Source organism: Clupea harengus, chromosome 2, assembly GCF_900700415.2.
Source record: "Clupea harengus chromosome 2, Ch_v2.0.2, whole genome shotgun sequence".
NCBI lineage: Eukaryota > Metazoa > Chordata > Actinopteri > Clupeiformes > Clupeidae > Clupea > Clupea harengus.
Window position 1 is genome coordinate 21,547,742 of NC_045153.1, and position 22,500 is coordinate 21,570,241.

The 22,500-nt window shown below is 46.6% G+C and overlaps 1 long non-coding RNA gene across 1 annotated transcript in view; it reads left to right on the forward strand.

The window, feature by feature from the left end:
* The window catches only part of LOC122133720, a 48,469-nt gene that overhangs the window by 13,483 nt on the left and 12,486 nt on the right, over nt 1-22,500 (forward strand). The window contains exon 2 of the long non-coding RNA XR_006152942.1: nt 2,165-2,236. This is a non-coding gene — a long non-coding RNA (uncharacterized LOC122133720). The remainder of the gene's footprint in view (nt 1-2,164; nt 2,237-22,500) is intronic.

The following is a 22,500-nucleotide window of genomic DNA, read 5'->3' on the forward strand; positions in this document are numbered from 1 at the left end:
CTGTGGGGATGAATATCATTCTTGACTTATTGGGCTATCTGCTTTTCTTCTTGTAAAGCCTGCATTAAAAAGACAGGCCTACTGTAGGCCTATGGTCTATTTCTTTAAAACACTTTGGTAAAGAAAACCCTCATAAGCACGACGGTGTGCCATAGACATTTCAGTTCGTTGATTCACCTTTGACAGAAAATGCATGCGTATGAAGTGAGGGGTCAAATTAGTGGATTATGTCAGGGCTGTTGTCAAAACATTTGTGTATAAGTGGAATAAGCCTAGCTCGCAATATCTTGTTTTTTAGCCGAGGTGCACAAACATAACCATAACCATTCTTCGGATGAAATTGTAATTTAGTCAATGGTTTTATTTAAAATAGGAGCTTTTTTTCAGGTTTAGGGTGTCGAATAAAATTAAGCATTTGTCATTTTCGGAATAATGAAAATGAAATGAAAACTTAATTTTTTCTGGTTCTGGCAACTGTGAAACAATGATTAGACGGTAAAAAATCAATAAGGAAATGGGATCACCTACAGTATTGTTACTTTGGGTCAGTATGTAGTGACGTTCACTTTATATTGATCTGCAAAGATTTACATCTCAGGTGTTTGGTCCACATATGCACTGAATACGTTAAATTACCTGAATACTTCAAATAATCGTGATACTGCAATAACAAATGTATACCTTCCCCATCGTGCGTCACAGTGCTTCAGAAACATCCCACGAACTTTTTTGTCTTCTTATTAGGGCGACTTCCCGACGTATGTGGTTAGAACGCAAGCTACGGGTCTGTAGACAGAACGTAATGACCATATCAGCGATGAGGTATACAGCATCGTTACTTTCGGAAAGACATGACAACACAAAGCCCGTCGCATTACTTCTGACGAAAGACGTTAATTGAACAATAACAAAACACAGATGTGCAGTTTGGGAGGGCGTTAGTGTTAGCTGTATTTGTCAATGTACAAGCAACTGTACCTTTTGGAAAGCTGGCACCTTTGTCTGCAAAAAAAAGACAGGTTCAGAGGGCGTTAGCTGACAATATTTATCTTATTTGATTGTGTCTATAGCACGCAAAATACACTAATGTGAGCTAACGTTTTGCTGACAGAAAAAAACACCTCCTCTCCCATTCAAGCCAACACAGAATGTGGCCTGTCTAGTGCTCCTCATGATGGGTCCTTCTCTCTCATCCCTAGTGCCCTGTGTACCTGGAAGTCTGTGCACAGCAGAATATCCTGTGTATTCCAGACTCCTGCCTGCTATGTGTGGTGTAGCAGTTGCTGTGACTGCCTTTTCCCAGTGAGACGAATGTGGACTTGGGAGGGAGTCGCAGTGACTGTCACCTCACAGAGAAGCAAGCCAAGCACACGGACAGCTGTCGGAAAGCAGGCGCAGGCACAGGCACTAACAGGGCAAAGCTGCCATGACAGAGTGGCACAGACACCAGTGGTCTGGAGGTCCAAACACTCTCTCACTTTCATACGCAGATGCCTGGCAAGGCCAGCCTGTGTGGCCTCAGTGATTTAAAGGGCTGCAGAGTGGGGGTTAGCACACACACAGACAGATGCACACACACACACACACACACACACACACACACACACACACACACACACACACACACACACACACACACACACACACACACACACACACACACACACACACACACACACACTCACACTCACACTCAGACATTCCCACACACTCAGACAGCCCCCCCCTCACACGCTCACACACACACACACATGCACGCACACACAAACACACGCATGCACATACACACACATACACACACACACACACATACGCACACACACACACACACACACACACACACACACACACACACACACACACACACACACACACACACACACACACACACACACACACACACACACACACACACACACACATGCACAAAAACACACCACACACTCGCTGGCCCTGGGCAAGCGTGGCTTTGCCTCCCTCCCTGGCTGCTTGGCAGAGAGTTCTTCAGGGCGAAATGGAACATTTAGTCAATTTCAAGTTATCCTCTCCTTCCTGTATGCTCTTTAAATAACCTGTGCTTGTAATGATGGTGATTTGTTCCAATATTTTATGACTCGTGTCCTCATGTGAATGAGGGATTTTCTCTTTTTCTGTCTTTTTACAGGTGGGCCTATACTGTGGGGTTCTTGCTACTTGCCATAGGCCTTACCCACCCACCAGGGCAACTAATAAGAAGGTTGGTGTAAGGTCTGTGCTGTTGGTTATAGTTATTTTGGAGCCAGTAATGTTCCCCACAAATAATAAAATGAATGACAGCTATTTATTTATAGCTATTGAAAGTACGTTTTATTACTGATTTTTGTAGTCTTTCTCAATTATACAAATTATTTATTTCTATCCACGTCTGAGAAGAAACAGTATGGAATCCAAGACGTTTAGCGTGTGTGTCTAGAGAAAGAAGTCCTTCACATACTTTTGGCCCTCATTTTGATAGCCTTTAAGTCTCTTTTTGCCCTGGTTTAGTTTGCGTACGGTCTGTACCTGTCTGTTTAGATGATGTATATACTTATTAACGTCAGGAAATGTTCAATTCCTCAACACCCATAAACATCATGTCTCACCTCAGTGCCTTTGATCTTCAAACAGACCAGTGTTCTGCCCCAAGGGTCCACCAATGTTAAGAAACCCAAGGAGTTCTTAAGTAAGGCTTTAATGATGTAATGGAACAGTCTTAACTCTACTATAGGCCTTTTGTTAAACTTCGTCATGGAAACTGCCATAAGGACTTTGTGAAGTTACTTGCCATTGTCATTCCTCTGTGATATGTTGTTATTTCTGAGTTATGCTGACACTGTTAAAAGTCACAAGTTCAGAGAGTTACATGTGTCGCCTTGTGAAAGTTTTGAAACTTTCTGATATTCTGCCTTCAGCATTTTGTGTCAAAAGCATTTGATCAGCTTTACTGAGCAATGTTGTGATCTGGCAGTAAATATATGGTATCTCCATCATGTTTTGGAAAAAGAACAACTAGCAGTGCCAAATTTAAATTGACCCTCACTGGCTCCTGTCCCGCTGATATGCACATTTGTTTGAACAATAGTTTGCCAAACAAAACTTAATTCAAAAAAAGATTTAGTTGACAAGAGTGACTGCCAATGCTGGCCTTCGGGAAAGCTGAAGAAGGAGGGACCCCCTCCCAGGAGCAGCCACAAACAAGCATTCCAGCACCTGTCAGCTGTTTGTATTTTGCAGCAACCACCTCTGACAAACTCCCCCGAAGCTAGCCGAAGGAAGCCTCGCACATTAAATGCCGCTTAATTCTAAGAGGTTTGGCCTGAAATCAGTGGGAGTATGGCAATCAAATGGAAAGCAAGTTTCTGACTCTGCACATCAATCTCCTCCGGAGTGGTCCGCCACAGCCAGCCACAGTTTATTAAAGCAGAGAGTGAATCTCAGTACAGTGACACCAAACCCCACCGGCGTAGCCCGGGTAGGCATGTTTATCGGCGTGCCGTAAGTTGTGACGCCGCTGCCTAATTTTATTTTTCCACTCTTGTGGTTCTCTCAAGAGGAGGTTGAGCTCCCTACTGGGAACTCCGAATGCAAAGCAAATGTCTCCCACGACTCATGCAAATACCGCCACGATTTTGAGACGTTTCTCCTCTCCTTCCTCTTCTTCTTCTTTTTGCTTCAAAACAATCTCCCAGGTGGAAAGTGGGGGGAATCCATCAATGACTTATTTTCTTATTTTTTTTGTCTTTCGAGGGCTACTGGTAGAATCCAGTTTGTGTTTTTTTCTGTTTTCATTTTGCTCGTCTTCCGAACGTGCCTGTCAATGTATGTCTCACCCCATGCGGTGCGTTTTTGGTCCGCTTCATCAGCGTAATCAACGACTCAGTCGCCATGCGTTCCGACTCGCAGGCTTTTTTTTCTGCCCCATGCTTGAGCCGGTGGGTTGGAAAGGGGAGTGAGGGGGGAGGGGGTGGGAGTGGGGGTGGGATAATTTGATTGACTTTGAGCACGAAGTTTTCCCGGCTGGAGGCCGAAGGTCCCCTGACAGTAAACGTGCTCATGGTCAGTGAGCTTGTCGATGGCCTGTCAGGTAGCACCCGACGCATGTCAATGTCCAGCACCGTTTTACACAGACCACAGGATAGGCTAATCAAGGCTCGCGTGGCTGCTGCTTAAATCAAAACTGGCCTGCTCAGCTTTCCGTGTTGGAAGAGAGGCAGGCTAGAAGTCGGCGAGCAACAAATGGGATGTCAGATAGCATCAGAGACAGTGCGTGATGATGACATCTGTGTATATGTATGTGATGTCTACATGGTTCGCAGACAGCTGGAGCAAGTGCTGACCTATGTTTTTAAAGGTCATCTTTCTCTCTTTCCCCCTACATCTTAGGGCACAGCTCGAGCTTAAGTTTAATCCCTGCCATTTGGCACACAGCTCTTTTGCATTTCAAAAGAAAGCAGGCAACTTCTGTTGACAAATGTCATTAACCTTTTGCAACAGTATATATAGCTGCCTGAACGGGTGACGTTGAAGCAAATGTGCATTTGTTAATGCCAAACATCTTTGTCTTTGGCAAGTTAAAAATGAACACTGACAAAAATCAGGAAACGATTTTCATTACGACACAAGAATCTCCCTCTCCAAAGCCACGGAGGAACACCACATCCTAAGATGTGTGCAGATAACATGATTCCCTAGAAATGTTATACGCAATGAGTCAGAGTGTAGTGACTAATAACTGTGTCTTTCATAGAACAAAACCCATGTCAGTCTAGGATGGGGGTCCCAGTGCATTTTAATACACAGCCCCACTCCATTGATGAATCATTCAGTCGTTTGTTTTTCTTTGAACGTCTTCGGGAGAAGGAAGTGGAGTAGGTGCAACACTCGTTTTCTCACTTCATTTGTAATTAGACGTTTGTGTTTGCCAAGATGCCCCCCCAACCCACCCCAGAGTGAATCATAGTGCCCAAGATCCCCAAGATGGCAAAGTATGTGTTCCTTCCTCTCCATCACAAATAAGCCATCAATCATTGGTTTAGTGACTCGAATCAGTAATGTTTAGAGCACCTGTTTTTTGTTGTATGCAAGATGCAATGAGCTGTTTTTGGGTGGGTGACTTCTCTGAACCCAGGGAGGGAGAGAGAGAAAGAGAAAGTGAGATAGATAGACTGGCAGACAGATATATATATAGATAGATAGGTAGATAGATAGATGGATAGATAGATAGAGACAGGGAGAAAGAGTGAGAGAGAGAGTGAGAGGGATGGTTGTGACCTCCTGGTGAAGCGCAGAGAGGTGATGATGAGAGAGGTTTGGTGCTCTCTCTCTCTCTCCGCATGTGTTCCTGTTGAGAGAGAGAGGTGTGTTTTGACAGCAAGATGAAAACCTACTGTAAACTGAGACATTTTTTTTTTTAGGTCGCATTGCACGCTTTCAGGTGTTGGAGTCTATGTAGGTGAGTGCGTGTGACTACGTGTGCGAGTGTGTGTGAGAGAGAGTGACTCACAGCCCATACATATGAAACACGCCTGTGAAGCAAAAGACAGGAAAGGAAATGATATTCCGCAGCGAGCCTGTGTGTGTGTGTGTGTGTGCGTGTGTGCATGTGTGTGTGTGTGTGTGTATGTATGTGTGTGAGTACATGTAAGACACATCTCTCCTGTCACCGTGCCCATCTCATCGCTGGGACAGCGTCTCAAAAGAGGTGTTGATAAGTAAACAGCTCCTGGTTGGAGAGGAAATGGGCACATTTTGCTTCCCACCTTGCCAGGCGTATGTTGGGGCCGGTAGGGGGTGGGTGGGGGTGGGTGGGTGGAGGATCGCAGTCTCTGGTGGTTCCACTCGCAGGACTAGGGGAGATCCTCGCAAGCCCTCATCCCCTCCGCCACTTGACAAATAAATCAGAAACACTGTTGACAGCTGCTCGCATCGAAGCAGGAGGATGGGGAATTGCTTGAAAGCCGCCCGCACTCGTGACAGATATTGTCACAGGAAATAAAAAAAAGAGAAAGATGAAACGAGGAAAGGGGAGAAGCTATTTGAAGGTAGCGCGTGCCACAGCTGTGTTTTTGTGTCGAGATTTCTTTTTGTGTGCGTGCGGTAAGCATGCGTGCCCTATATATATATTTTTACTTCTGTGTTGCTCATTGAAACAGTTTGCTGGCACTGGCTGGAAATAATGTTGGTGGCGAAGGCGCTCCAGCAAGAGCGTTTGTGATTTTATTTGAAATAATGGCCGGCGATGGGAGATGACTAATCTGAGTCTGCGTGAGGTCGTCCGGCTCGCCGGCGATTGTTTTTGCGCCTCTCATCTCACACCTAAAATAAAAGACAAAGCTTACAAGAGTCCAGCCCTCTTCATCAGCAAGCGCTTACATATTCCTCGCTTTAATTGAAGGGCCCGCGGTAGGGTTCGTGTGAAGCTAAGGGGAATTATTAAGCATTAACCAGCAGCCTTGTGGGAATTCAGGCCCCCCAATCAGGGAGCCGGGAGGACGCAAACCGGGCTACTGATGAGAGTTATGACGATTATGACATGTCAGCACATGTCTGGAGGACAAGTGGACAGACGATGAGTTAATCAAGGGCCCGGATCAAATGGCCCCCCGACCGGCAGGGTTTCCACCCCCAGACCTGGTGTCAGTCTTCTCTGTCAGCGTCTCCTTATTAAAGCCTGGGTGTGACTCTAATGGGTTATGTATATATGTGTGTTTTGCCCTGATTGGCTGAATAATTCATTGTTCTTGGTTAAATTGGTGATTGAGATATCCAGTGCTGTAATGAATGTGCCTATTAAACTGGAATCAAATCATATCCGTGCCCCTTTTGGTAATTCAGTCTTCATCCAGGTCGTGAATTTTAGTGTTGTGTAAACGCCAATTATTCTCCTTACGGACATGGGATGAATAGACGACCCACATGCCTCAAACATGCTATAGCAAAAATGTATTCTTTGTATATATGTATTTACATTATCATTTACATGTCATGAGTACTCTTTCATAAAAATATATCAGAAAAATTCCTTAAGTCAACAGATCTCGGTAGCAGATAGGAGAAACTCACTCGACTTGCTTATTACCTTTTCAAATATGGTTCAGTTGAAGGTGAGAGCAGCCCAAATGTGCTTGTATTGTGAGGTGTGTGTGTGTGTGTGTGTGTGTTTGTGTGTGCATATGCCTGTTTGTGTGTATGTGTGTGTAGGTGTTTGTGTGTGCCCGCCTCTGAAATCTGTATTCACATATATAGCTTTTGAACATATTGATTTGCTGTTCGGAGAATATGAGCCCACTGATGCTCACTCAAGACCTGAGCTGCAGAAAACCAACTCCACCTGTCAGCAGTTTCCGGTGCAAGACCTATTTCATCGACGCCTAGGCTGTGTGTTCCTACGGCTGTATGGGTTTATTCCAGGTGTCTCAAAACATCTGACATAGCATCTCAACATGTGCAGCTGCTGTTCCAAAGCAGGACAAATAGGTTTCCACCCTCTTTACAGTCTAGCATATTTATCCCAATGTGTTGATGTAAGCGTGCACGATTTGCATTTTGTATGAATACTAATGTGTTATCTCTCGGCATTCTGAGCAACGGCAGATTAATTTGACCCCAGAGTTTTCCGGAACAGACTTTTATTTATCGCCTTTCCCAGTAATGTCACAGCATCGTGCTAATTGATCGGGCCTTGCTCGTGTTAATCTGCCGTCGTTAAGGCACAATGCCTCCGTGCTCCTCCGCATTTATTTTTTTCTCTCTCCTTCTCTCCTCCACGTTGCTAATAAAGCCACCTTCCCTGCTGATGGAAAATTGTCAGTTTACCTCGAGCTACGGGGGGCTTGGCAATCAGGCCTTAAAAAAAGCCCTGACAGGTTAACCCGCTGTGCACACGGGTCTCTCGGGACAGCCGACCGACTCCTCTGCAGTTTTTTACATGCCAAGCTCCTGTTTGCCAATGAGGGACTCACCACATAATAGAGTTGTTACCAGCCACTTCAGTTTAACCTTTGAGGACCTTGGGAAAAAATATACACGTTTAAAAAAAAAAGGACTCTCCGTTCTTGTCCTCTTGTCCTCTCCTAGTTCGATTTGAAAATGCAGACTACATTTTACTCTGCTAGCATAGAACAGCTCCACTCTGAGTGGGAATTTAAAGGAAAAATATATATATATTTTGCAATTTGAACTCCACAGTGAAACAGCATTTCTATAGGAACAGACTGACAGTGGTGGCAGGTGAATAGCGCAGTTAACCAGGAGATGTGCACTTCAGTTCTTTCCTGCTTTGTGAAGAATCTAGAATGCACCATGCATAGTACACAAAAGAATACACTCAAGGGAGTCTTTCCCTCTGTGTCGTTTACCTATGGGCTATTTGTTGAACATTTTGGAACATTCACAGCTTTTTGTCAGTACTTCCTACACAATAGATTGAGACATTTGCATTCCTTCTATTCAGTGAATGTTATATTCAGCCATGTTATAGAAAAGTGGACAGAACACAGGTGATGTCATTTGAAAAAAAGAAAAAAAAACTACCTTCCTAACAAAATGAATCCCAAGATTATTTACCATGCAGATGGATTCCTTGACATGAAATTAGCATTGCAAACTGCAGTCCTGCCAAAACAGGGAGGGAAAAAAACCCTAAAAAATCTGAAATGCAAAACAGAGGTAATTAGAAAGCCCACAAACAAGAGCCCACTACTGTGTTATGCGTATTGCACATGTGGTCCGCACAATCTGCTTTGCGTGTCCTCACTTTGTAACCCCACAGCTCCTGCTCACAAATACTTTACTTTCCCACAGGCTGGGAATCTGTCGCAGTTTTACCTCGAGTCCCTGTATCTCTGTGTGTGTATGTGTGTGTGTGCACCTTGTGTAGCATAGCGTAGCTCAGCATAGCATCCTGGTTTGGCTCGAGGTCGGCACAACGGCGCGGCTCCCATGCCTCTGTGACCTCTGTCGTTACCTCGGTGAATGGCTCATCCCCTTCTCTGCCTGGCTGTGGTCCAGGCTCGTGGATTGAAGGAGCAGCGGTATGAACACAAAGCTTAGTTAGCCGTATGACCTGGCACTGGCTGCTAGCGCTGCTTTGGCACCATATGCACGGCAGAGCGTGTGTGCACCATTCAGCCGGCACTGTGTTTGGAGTTATAGAGCTAGGTGTGTGTGTGTGTGTGTGTGTGTGTGTGTACAATTCAGCTTGCACTTGCGTTTGGAGTTAGATGAAAGTGTGTGTGTGTACAATTCAGTGTGCTCTGGGTTTCAAGACACAGTGAAGTGTGCGCACAATGTAGTAAGCTTTGCATTTTGTAGTTGGAGCAAAACGTGTGTGTGTGTGTGTGTGTGTGTGTGTGTGTGTGTGTGTGTGTGTGTGTGTGTGTGTGTGTGTGTGTGTGCTGTTCAGTAAGCTGTGCATTTAGAGTCAGAGTTAGAATTGGAGTCACAGATTCCTCAAGCAGCAGCCCTGTACCTGTTATGTCTCTCTTCCTCTCTTTGTGATTCACTTCATGATGTCGGCGTGCAACTCCAACTGTGTCATGATTTTAGGAAGCGACTGAAGTGGGCTGAGCCGGAAGACCCCAAAATGTCACCGTGATATGGATTGACGGATGGGAACTACCAGACTGCAGTGCTGGTGCCACGTCTTGTTGCGTATCCCACGCGCTAATAGGATCACACTAATGGAGTGATCCAATCAATGTTATAAGAGGATCATTACCAGGAAATGATAGTGTGGGGCAGGGAGATAGTGCCTGTGCACCAGCCCAGAGAAGAACCTACCTGTAGTCTTAGGTTATTATTTTGGGAAATGTCATGTTACCATGGACACTGAATTTGTACACCTCCTCACGTTAATGAGTCTGAATGGAATTGTCCTAGATGGAATATGGACCCAGGATTTTGGGGGATAAAAAAAGTGACCTCTGGTACATACCCACATGACATGCTGAATTTTATAGTCTTAACTGATGTCCTTATCATCTTACTGTCAGCTCAAACATGGCTTGGCCTCTTACCTAATCCTTTGCTGTCATGGTTTTAATGGCAGCTCAGTTTTGAACTGCTGTTTTGCTGAGTAATTGTTTTTGGTAGCATTATGGCGAACAGGGATGGTATATATTTTAGTTTGTTGAGATACATACGGCCTTCATACTCCTGAAGCTGATCCGTCAAAGTATTGACCTGGCCATTAGAAGTGAAAATGACCAGGCTATTGAAAGTGAAAATGGATCAAATTGTCTACAAAAGGACTATATTTGAATCTTTATCTGACCACACATCTCTTCTCTACTCATGACTAATACCATATACTGGTACCCATGGTGTCCATTTCATTTAAAAACCATTCAACCTAATGGTGTTTGTATAGCCTCAGTTTACAGTGTATTTGTCCCAGAGTGTGTTTGGATGCCCTGTAACAATGGCAGAGGAGAGAGTGTGAGCGATGAGTGATTTTAGCACCTTAGTGAAAGGGGAAAGTGTCGAACAACAGGCCTGTAAACAGCCCCTCTTCCCCGCTATGTTGATCCAGTTGTTGATGGTAATTCCCAGGAATGTCTCCCCCGAGTGCAATTGTCTGTCACTTAATTAGCCAAAGTTTTATCACCACATGCTCCTCAGGTGTGTGTGTGTGTGTGTTTATTTGGGAGTGTTTGACTGACAGAGAAAGAGGGAGAGAGAAAAAGCAGAGAGAGAGAGAGAGAGGGAGATGGCGCATTTGTGTGTGTTAACAATGCGTACGTTTGTTTTTCAACATGCATGCGTGTTTGTTTGCACGCACGATCTCACTGTTTATTAATTCAACTACCTGTATGTTTTTACGCACGAGTGTGTTGAAAAAAAAACCCCTCACCATCAGAGCTGCTAGCAGTCTCTCACCAGGCCCTTGAAAACCCCACCGGCTGTCGCAACACTGTTGTTACTCAATAAACATCTCTCTTTTTTGACAAAACACCATTAATAGCTAACGGCCCCTTAGGTACCTCTTCTCTAGAAGGGGTGGCTGAATGATGGTGTCAAGTGAGCTTGTTATGGATGACATCGCTGACTGGATGAGGGTGCACGTGTATGTCAGCCCCCCCCCCCCCCCCCTAAAACAATCATCTTGGAGAGGTATTAGCAAATGAAGAGGTGGGCACATGCCACTATCGGAGGGGAGAAGGGCTCGCCCTGAATGTATTCTTCTGTTTTTCCTCCTCCAGCATCGGGTGAATTGATATTTAGCTCGTCGGAAAACCTGGCTTTAATTTGCACACAGCTTTGGCCTGACGCTGTGCAGGGATATTCATTGCATCCCTTTTAGTCAATTCACTTAATTATCCTTGTCTTCCTGGGGTGCTGCCTAGGAGCTGGCTGTGAATGTTGCCTCCTCAATCTGAATGCATAAACAATGTTGGCTACCCATATAGCCCTCGCTCTCTTTCTTTCTCTCTTTGTCAATATATTCACTTACCGGTGCTTTGTACTGGTGAACTAATAGCAGTGGAGGATTGTCACGTAACTTAATGTACACAGTTGGCTCCTTTGCAGACCGGTGCTGTTAATTAGCACAACCTCTACAGCTGGGGGATGATGCAGAGGGGGGGGCGGGGCGGGGCCACTGCACCATTAAAGGCTCTCTAGTATTTCACAAAAGAATCTCTCTCTTCTTTTTTTCTTCTTCTGCTCTCTCTCTCTTTCTCCATCTCTTTTTGTCTCGCTCTCCCTTCTTTTTGATTTGATCCTCATATTTCTGGTGTGCCGCTGATACAGTCTCCCCGCCCCCCCTTACCCCTGCTTGCATTTCTGTTTGTTTTCTTCGTATGAAAAAAAAAACCATTTGCATGGCACCGTACAGCCTACCGTCCATATGCCCCTTCTGCGTATCGCCGTTATTTCTGGACAGCTCCGGTGCCTTGGTGTGGCTGCGTGTGTGTACATGTGACTGTGCATGTGTGTGTGAAAATGGCGGCTATGGCTGGTCTGGTGTGTGTGTGTGTATGTGTGTGTGTGTGTGTGTGTGTGTGTGTGTGTTTGGCCCAGCTCCCACTAACAAAAGCAGTGCTAATATGGAGGCGCTGGCGGAGGCCACAGGGCCAGACGGGGAGCCCAAGCTGTGCGCCTGAAAGAGCCCGGGCTTGCCTGCTCCAGCGGCTTAAACATACCCCCAATGCAAAGCCCCGGAAGAAAGACCAGAGCGCTAGAAACAGAGACAGAGAGAGATAGAGAGAGATGAAGACAGAGGGAGAGAGAGAGAGAGAGAGCAGAGTGGGAAAAAAAAGGTTGAGAGAAAAAAGGCGAAAAAGAGAAGGGGAGCGTTTGTTTGATATTTGCACATTAGCCGGTGGTTTTTGCGGTGGTGTTCGGGCGTGAATGTGGCCGGGGCCGGCGGGCGCGCCGATATCAAAGGGGGCCCCGGCTGTGCCACTGGCGGCTGCTGCAGGTGGCCGCTGGATTCAGCCCACGCCGTAGGGAGCACCAGAGAAGCTGCCCCAGCCCCAAATGTGAACCACCACAGGAAAAGAGAGAGAGAGAGAGGCAGAGATGGTGAGAGATGGAGATAGAAAGAAAAGGGGGATTGAGAGGGAGGGAGAGAAGGATGGAAGGAGGGAGGGGTATATTAGCCCCGACATAGGGGCTGCAAAAAGAAAGGAAAAAAAAAGAAGCGACAGAGTGAGGAGAATATAGAAGTCCAGTTGTTTGCGCCGGGGTGGATGGGAGGATGTGACGGAGGATGAAATGACTGGACTGGAGGAGCCTGGAGTTTGAGATTGAACTCCACTGAAGGGCTGGAGCCGGCCAGGAGCCAGAGGAGAGCCAGAGGAGAGCCAGAGGAGAGCCATCTCTGAAGGAAGAGAGGGGGGGGGGATTAAAAAACATCGGCCCTGCGCAGGACTAGTCCCCGCCGCCATAGCAAAAACAAAAAAATTCAAAAATAACAAAAAATATGAGCACACAATCAAACACCTTCTTCGTCTACTCCACCTTCCTCTTCCTCATCATCATCATCTTCCTCGTGCTGCTGTGGTTTTTGGCTGATGAGGTGCGGGAGACAGACGTGTGTCTATCTTGCTCTCTGCAGTGGTGAAAAAAGTGGAGATGCATGGAGAGGAACCTTTTGCATATGGAGGGATATAGATTATGGGAGGGATGGCAGGGAGGAATTAATTATTTAACAAAACAGGAAACAACAAAACCTCCGCGGGGGGTGGGGCGGCGCGCGGCAGAATGGGAATGGGCTCATGTTAACTGAGATTACACAGGCTGGGGCTGGAATATGGCTATGAAAATGTAAAAAAAAGGGCGTTTTTTTTTTTTATTATGACGCTTCTGGGCTCTCGATGAATATTAAATGTGTTGAATTAGCACACACACACACACACACACACATACACACAGAGACACAGACACATACAAACACACACAGACAGACAGTGGTGTTATGTTGACAAATGCATTTTTAGAAAGACCCCTCTGTATGACCAATGCTTTAAAGAAGACCATTCAAATTAGGGTTTGCATGCGTAGGATGTGTTCAGAATGCCTTGCACCCCATGGGGATGTGCTCAATGGGAATGTTCCCCCTTCTCCCTGGTGATTTGGCTATCATACTTCACAATAACCAAGACGGATATTTGCGTGTCCTTCTGTGGCAGCTTCTTTACCATTTTCCAGCTCCTGGTTCCACCAAACCGTTTTTTTTTGTGTGTGTGTGTGTGTGTGTGCAGATTTCCAGTACCAAAGGAACTGTTTTGAAAAAAGAGAGAAAAGGATGCTTCTGGGTTGAGGCGAACGCTGGGCTCCGGAGACTTCCTGTGTGTGTAGTTCTCTGTGTGGTGTCACGGGGAGGCTTAAGGAGCCAAATCTCGCCTTTTTGGCAGAGTTGCTCATGAAAAACTTGACAGTGGCCAGCCGTTAATTAGGGTCAGCCATGTTAATTGTGTGCTGGAACCTGATGTCATATCAATCTCATAGACTGTATGGCCGCAGCTGCGCCTAGTTAGCCAGACAATGCCACTGACACTGACGACGAAGGTTATTATTTCATTTCCCCTCCCCATATTTTCATTTAATTTTTTTGGTGGAAGAAAAAAAAATGAATCCACAAAAGTGCACGTTTTTCACTGTGCACTGATCTGTGATCTGTGTTTTTGTGTGATTGGTTCAGTGAGGAGATTCTCGGGGAGAGGCACGTCAGCCTCACATGCTCCGCCATGCAGAAGTGCCTTTTTTGGTTTAGATTTTTTTTTTCTTTGACTATACGTGTATGTGCTTCAAAGACACATCCTGAAAGGAGCCGTTTCGGGGGGTTCCTCCTGAATTTTGCAGTCCTTTTGTGACGCATACAATTCCTCTGTGTGGATCCGTGTTAATATTTTCATGATGGATCAAACAGAGTATCTAACAGTTTTATTATTTTCCTGCACTGACTGGGGAACAAGATCATATAATCCAATTCCCCTATTAAGAAATCCACAAATGTAAACTGCTTATACCGTCTTAAGTATGTTAAAACGAGAGTATTGATTTTATGTTCTTTTGTGTCTATGTGTGGATAGGCTTAGGAAGCAGAGAGCGAAGTGAAACCATGCAATATCACATAAGGTAATTTACAAAGCTAATTATTTATCCAGTTTTGTGTTGAATAGAAAAATAACTTTCCTCAGACTCATTATAATCAAATTATCTCCTCATCAAAAGTTAAAATAAATCTATTTTGTGCAGACTTCATCCAACCTAATGTGTTGTGGCTGCGGTTTGTCCTCAGTGCTGGATTGTTATATTACTCCTCAGCAGATGGTACTCATTATCAAGGGGTCAGGCAAACTGTCTATTAGGTTCTTTAGAGGGTGACAACTGTTCTTTATATAGCCTCCGTCCTATTAGATTTAGTTTTTTAGTCTTACAGGTGCTAGAGCTTACACTCGGAAGCTGGAATGTGCAAGACCAGTGTCTGCAGATAGCCTTTCAAATCCACTTAGCAATTTTAATTTGTCCCAATTAAATATAAACTTAAGCACAGCAGACAGTTCCAAGTTTTTCTCAGGTGCAGGTTAATGATGTTTTGACCGATAGATAGCATCTTCCAAAAGAAGGGAGTGAAGAGACAGAAATTACTCAACATTTTATTAGTTTTAGGTTCTAGTTAAGAAGATACAAATGGTTTTTCTCTCTCTCTCTCTCTCTTTGTCTTTCTTCGCTTTCTCTCTCTCACACACACACACACACACACACACACACACACACACACACACACACACACACACACACACACACTCACACACACACACACACACACACAGAGACAGAGACACAGACACAGACACACAGACACACAGACACACAGACACAGACACACACACACACACACACACACACACACACACACACAGACGAGTGCAAGAGTTTTACGGCCCCTGCTCTAAACATAGGATGTAGTACCTGGCTCGGTGCATTAACCTTTGCAGTGGTATTTAATTAAGGGTCTAAAGGGCACCTAACACCTGCACCACCTCTTTGAATGCAGCCACAGCTAAGCAAGGAGCGCAGGGCGGCTGGTGGAGGATGGCAATTAGCATGACCTTAAAAAAGCAGCGCAGCCGCCCCCCCTGACGCTGTGCCGAGCCCTGCCTCCGCGCACCACTGCAGCATGCTGGGGCCACCGTCCAGACTGAACCCCCCCCCCCCCCCGCCATCCCCCATCCCCCCGAAGCCAACAAGCCTCCCCGCTGCCTCGTCCGGGACCCTCCAAGGGGTCAGAAGGAGGTCCTGGAGGCCCTTGGAGGGACGTGGGGAGGTTTGCGTGTGCCCTAACCCTGAATTAACACCATTTGAGTGGTCGCGTAAGGAGAGGAGAGGAGAGAAAGGGAGGCATCCTGGCCCCTCGTGGCCCCCTGGCCCTTTGGCTCCCCTCCGTCGCGCCTCCCCTCAGCCCATGACTTAACTAATCAATGGCAGGGGACCGATGTCACTTCCACTCTTTTTCGCCACCCTTCTGTTTTGGGTTGACCAGGGAGTCGGGAGGGGTGAGGTGGGGTGAGGAGAGCAAGTAGCTATGCACTTCGTGAAAGCAGAGGCCTTCGTGATGTTAGCGGCCTGACCCTTCTTCAGACAACCCCCACCAACAACACCACAACCACCACCACCACCACCACCTCCCCCATCAACCCACCTCGCTCCAACCCCACAGGAGGTCGGGGGGGGAACCAGCAGCACCAGTAGCCCCATGGCTTGGTCTGGCTGGATCATGCTGTGCTAATATTTTCGTTAGCTTGAATGGGTCGCTGACATAGTGTTTATTTGGACTGGACAGTTGTTTTCGCATCGAATCAATACATGGTGCATGCGGGGGGGGGGTTTGGGTGGAAATGGGAGGGGGGGGGAGTAATGATCGAGGTGCGCCGGTCTGACAAGAGGCGAGTTCGCCACCACGTCCAGACATTAGGGGTGAGTGTGTCATCATGGGTGCAGTGGAGTGGAGTGGAGTGGAGGAGAGGAGAGGAGAGGAGAGGAGAGGAGAGAAGAGGAGAGGAGAGAAGAGTAGAGGAGAGGAGATGAGAGAAGAGGAGAGGAGAGGAGAGGAGAGGAGAGGAAAGGAGACGGGAGGAGGTGATGGTGGAGGTGGGACTGAGGAAGGAGAAGAAAATCAAGGAGGTGAGGTGAATGAAGGATGCTCTGCCTTATTGTCAAGGCCTGTACAAGACAAACCTCAGAGAATATCCAATGCTCAGTGAAGGCATCGCACAGGGCCAGAGGAAAGTGTTGTCAAGTTCACCGCCTCCTGGAACCACAGCTTTCTGCCAAACTGCACGTTACCCCATTAGAAAAGGCAGCAGTGAACTGTAGTATAAATATTCAACATGGAGTCAAAAGACAGGGTGTTCTTTTTTTGTTCATCTGGTAAGCTTGGATGTTGGTGCAGTGCATATTAAATCACCAAAAATATACAGACGCAAGCACACACACACAGACTTTTTCCAGGAAGCCAAAAAACTGGGAAGTCGAGATGAACATTGTTTGAGGGAACAGACAATGGCGTCAAACGCTGATTTCTTTTTTTTTTCCTTGGGTGGCTTCTTGCTGGTGGGTGCCGAGGGAAATGCTAATAAAATATCATCAGAGCTAAATAGAAGTTAAGTGGAGGGGAAAGAACTGAATATTCACGTTGGTTTGGCTGACAGCTGGGGGAAAGGCACCAGCTAATCACACATCGGTATTCACTTCGTTAGGCGGCCCTCTTCCCCTCTGTGCAGACAATCAACAGTTTGGCACCTCTGTTTTAATTGAATTAAGGGTGTGATTGCCAGACTAGAAAAACTTCATTTGCACACAACATTTTTAAATAAATAAATAAAAACACAGATTTATAAATAAATAAAGAACAACAGGGGAAAAATAACAACAACCAAAGGGGTCAGTGGAGTCAGGAGGGTGGTGCCAATTAGCCTTATCCAAATAATTAGGGAGTCGACTCCCCTCTCACCCCCCACCCCCCAAAAAAGTGGACAACAGCACAGAAGGATGGGAGGTGTCAGAAGAATCAAACAGTGAGCAGCGTTCACATGGCCACCACACAGAAGCCCGTGGAGAACCCCACAGGAAGCCCCTGCTCACCCCATCCCTGTCCCACCCCTCTCCATCCCCACCCCGCCCTTTGTCTGGCTGCTCTGGGCCTCTCCGGCCTCCGGGTCGCTGCCTCCTCACAGAGAGCCCGTGGGCAGGACAAGCGTCTTAAGAGAGAGGGGCCAGTGCTGCCAGAGGCCCAGGGTCCCTGATGCCGCCGAGTCTCTTTCTCCCTCTCTCTCTCTCTCTCTCTCTCTCTCTCTCTCTCTGTCGGCCTGTCTGAGCCATGCTGGGGTCAGATCAATTGAGGGATGTTTGTTTTTTCTCTCTGTCCCTCTCTCTCTCTTACTCCCTCCCTGTCTCCCTCTCTGTCTCTGTCAATCGCTCTTTATGGAGGGCATTCCCAATAGCAGAGACAAAGAGCATTCTCATGGCTTTAACACACACTCTTGGTCTTGCCGTCTCTTTCATTCACTTTCTCTTTCAATTTCTCTTGATGGATAAAATTATTAACTTGAAATTGAGAGAAAGAGCTGTCACTGTCTTGTTGAATCCACAGCCGTTATCGTGAACACCAACCCAGAGGAATGGGTGTAAGCAAAGTTATTCTGTGTACAGTAGTTCGTACATTGCTGGGGACCTTCAAGATGTTCATTACGCTACACGCTAACAAACGCATGATGCATCTTATGGACATCATTTTTTTCAAAAGTTGTAGAACGATCAATATTGAACACAACATGTCATTGGTTGATTGAATCCCTGTTCCAGGTTTGACAGGGAACATAGCGGGAATAGGACGAGGAATGTGTGTACTTCTTTGGGGTGAAGCAGTGTCTCTGAGCTGATGACCGCAGGGAGACCCTCGGCTGTGGCTCTGCTCTGCTGGTGTTAAATGTCAGCAGAGAGAAGGAGAGCAGGAATGTGTACAGTATCTCTAATCTCTGCCTCCATAGCGCTACAGGTCAGCTCACATCATCGCTTCGTCTCCCCCAGTCGGCCTGATACTGAAGCATTGCGAAGGTGTAGTATAGAGTGTTTTAACTCTACTGTAAGCTGCTTTGGATAAGTCCTCCTACTAAAGCATTTACTGTCTATGACAAAACAACAGAGGGGCCATCAGACAACAATCATGGATGGCAATCTGTTGGAGAAGTTACATTTAGTCATTTAGCAGACGCTTTTGTCCAAAGCGACGTACAAGGGAGAGAACAATCAAGCTACGAGCAATAGAGACCTAGTGTAACAATAAATACTATTTTACATAAGAAATAAGTGAAGGAATGTGCAGGAATGTAACTGCTGTAAGTGCAAGTTAAGTAGTAAGTTGGTTTGTTTCTAAAAAAAAGAATACCTCACTGATGCATAAGTGATCAACCACAACCAGTACACCGAACCAGTATCACCCACATTTTATTCACATAGGATCTCAGCCTTCTGTATTTCGTTTTTTTTACAGTGATAACATAGCATGGTTTCCGCCTTTTCCAAACGGGTGCCTTGTGGCGAAATGTACATTCATGCACATCGATTTGACTGTACAGCCACTGTGCTTGTCATGGCCTGATTTCTGAATGTGCAGCCCACCATGTCGTCCTCGACAAAGCCGCTCCCCTTAATTAGGATGTCGTATGGAGCGGGCGGCAGCTGAGGGAGAGCCATTGAGTTTTTCCGAGCGCGCTCGGTAGACTGCTCGCGGTCGGCCAGTGCTCTAATGAGGGCTTAATCTTTAGGCTCTCCCAGGTCAGGGAGTCAATAGCGTGCCTGGTGACCTGGTGTCTTCCACACGGGCGCCACAGTGGCTAGCACAGAGAGAGAGAGAGAGGGACAGGGAAGGATAGGCGACTCAGATGGGCTCTCGCTCACCCCCGTCCCAAACAGCACGTCTTGACGGGGAGGGTTTTCAGCCGTTATCGATTCACTTTTAAATACGCGCTTGCCATTTCGTTTGCCCAGTTTGGCCTCCGTTTTTTTGTTGTTTTTATTGGTTGCACCTAGCGCCTTAGCGCCCCGGCGTTGAGGCTTTTCAGGGAGCTCCTTGGCATGGCTAACACTCGAAAGGCAGGCTCACCGGGGCCCCGCGGCCAGGGAGACTGGAGGCTGGAGCTAACTTAATGAGGCTGCATGCGGGTGGATTAGGCTAGCCCGGGAGGATGCCCTTTCCACTTGTGGGGTAATTTAGCGGATTCCAAGTCTGTGGAGGGTGTGTGTGTGTGTGTGTGTGTGTATGGGGGCTGCTGGGGGAGAGAGGAAAGCAGGTTAGGTCCCAGGTGAAAGGCAGCCCCGGAAAAGCTGGGCTGGCGCTCTTAATTGATTTAATTCCAAGTCCCAAACACACAGAGAGAGAGAGAAAGAGAGAGAGAGAGAGGAAAAGAGAGAGAGAGAGGGAAGAGAGAGAGAGAAGAGAGAGAGAGGGGGAGAGAGAGAAGAGAGAGGGGTGCAGAGCCAGGTCTACATGCCTTGTCTGTTAGCCGCTCCAATGCAAATCAGTGGTGTAAATCGCACCGGGGTGGGGAAGAGCTTCCTACTGTTGAGGCGGGGAAGGTGTGCTGTTGTCACTGTGAGCAAGCAACACTACAGAGATAGGGAGAGAGAGAGAGAGAGGGAGAGAGAGGGAGGGGGAGAAAGAGAGAGGGGGAGAAAGAGAGATGAAGATGAAATGAGAGAAGAGAACTAAAGAAAGAGAGAGAAAAAAGGAGACGAGAGGAAAGAAAGATGGAGAGTACAAAATAAAGAGATGGTGATGTGGTCATGTTTTCAACCATAAAACATACATAACACTACAAGCAGCCTTTCTTTTCCCTTTTAAAATAAATCTAATTATGTTTTATTTCCATTTTAATTCTTAGAGAGTAAACGGACAGCTGCAGTAACAATTTCTTTGTCTTCAGGTTTTAACACACCTTGTAAACTCCTTAGACCTGAGATAATCTATCTGCAAATCTGTTATGAGACACGCTGGCAATGAGAGTGCATGCGGGTGTGTGTGAGTGTGTGTGTGTGTGTGTGTGTTTTTTTTTAAAGAGGATTTATCAAAATGTTAATACTGTGGAAAGTATTTCACAAACGGAAAATCACTGGCTGACTGGCTTATAGAATTACTGGTGTAATGAAGGAGAAAAGTGCTTTCCCAAATGCCAGATGAATGGGAGCCTGGGATAGATTTTTGCATTCTACCCAAAGCAATATTCTGAGTGGCCTTATCCAGTATGTGTGTGTGTGTGTGTGCGCGCGCGTGTGTGTGTGTGTGTCTGTATGGCCAGTGCTCTCATGCCTCTAGCTTAAGGTAATCCCATTTCACATTACAAGTGTGGCTTTACGAGTGTCATCTCTCGCACACTTCACACACCAAAACGAGCGAGTGAAGCGCCGCATCACTCCAGCACGTGACTCCAGGCAGGCTGTCTGCTCCGCTGCCTTTCCCCAACATGGCAGCCTTAGCCTCAGCCTTCACCCTTCTACCTGGTCCTCACACAGGCCTAGCCTGCTGCCTTCTCTGGGCCCCCGAGCAGGCAGCCATGTGACCTTGCCCCAAGGGGGGTCAAAAGCACCTGCACACAGGTCAAGTACCCTTTTACTTCGAGCCTGAGGGAAGTCCTCAGTGACCTGATTGGTTTTAAATGTTAAAAGTAAAGGGGGTCTCTTTTGTCAGCCATTGTTCCCCCCTAGAAAAGACTTGAGGAAAAGACCTTGCATGGGCCATAAAATGCAATGAATAGTCAGGTAGAAGTGGGGCATTGTGTTTTCCGCTATTCGCTCTTACCTTGTAATCTGTGGCCCATTATGTTAATAATCTGACATCTCCATGTCCATGCTGATTGTGTGGAGAGTCCATTCATATGCATGAGAGATGTTTTGTTGGCGTCTTCACTTCCTCTTAAAGGGGGCTATCCTCAATAGGAAAAGTGGTGTACTTACCCCGGTGACTCGAGGGAATTCTGTCCTCCCTTTGCCAATTTTCACCTATTTTTTGTTTGCAGTCGTACATGATTCATATGTCACAACATTTACGTGTGTTACTTTTTGCCTCAATTTGGATGTGTGAGAAAGACACCCGTCCCAAAAAAAAGAGAAAGATTAAAAAACTGAAAAGGGGGGAAAACTGGTCCCCCTCTTTTGGCAATTGTGAAATCCTTTCCCATCAGAGCTGATGGCCATTCTCTGAAGAACAAGCAGAAATCACAAAGCAAGCATGCTTTTAGCTTTTAATTCCAGCCCCAAAGTTTCCAGCTGCTCGCATAATTATTACCTTTAAAGAGTAAGAAAATGGCAGGTTAATTCAAACGCAAGTTATTGGGTTTTTTTTCCTTCTTTTTTTCTTCTTCCCCCTCTCCTCTCCTCCCTCTCTTTCCTCTCTCTCTGTCTCTCCTTATCTCCCCTACCTCCTTCCTCCCCTCCTCCTTCCTCCCCTCCCTCTTCCCCCTCTCCACCGCAGGTAAGCATCGGCTCTCAAAGGACCTCTTTTTTCTTGCTCGTGATTTAGCCCCGAAATAAAAAAGAGAAAGAAAAACTCTCCCCGGCTTATTCTGCTGGCCGGCCGGCCCTTATTCTCTCTTGGTGTTGTAGTGGAGCTGCACCTTGCACACGCCGTGAGGAACAATGGCCGATTGCTCCCAGGTTCCGCGGCCCCCCTCCGGCCCAGCACACACACCATGATTATCATGCAGGGCCCTCCTGGAGAAACAAAAGGGCCTGATGGGCTTTGTGCCTCCGCGGGACCCCCGGCATTGTTGTGGGGATCCCGGGGAGTGTTTGCTCTTGGGCCCTTTTATCGTTTCGGTGGAGGAGGCTTGAGGGTGCGACGGGATCCGGCCTGATGCAGGAAATGCAATTTTTGTGCCGCACTCTTTGGTTCCTCTTTGTGGCTGTTGTGTGGAATGCCTTTGTTTTTTTGTAGGGAACGGTGGCACCTTTCTTTAAGTGTTGTAGTTATGATGTGAT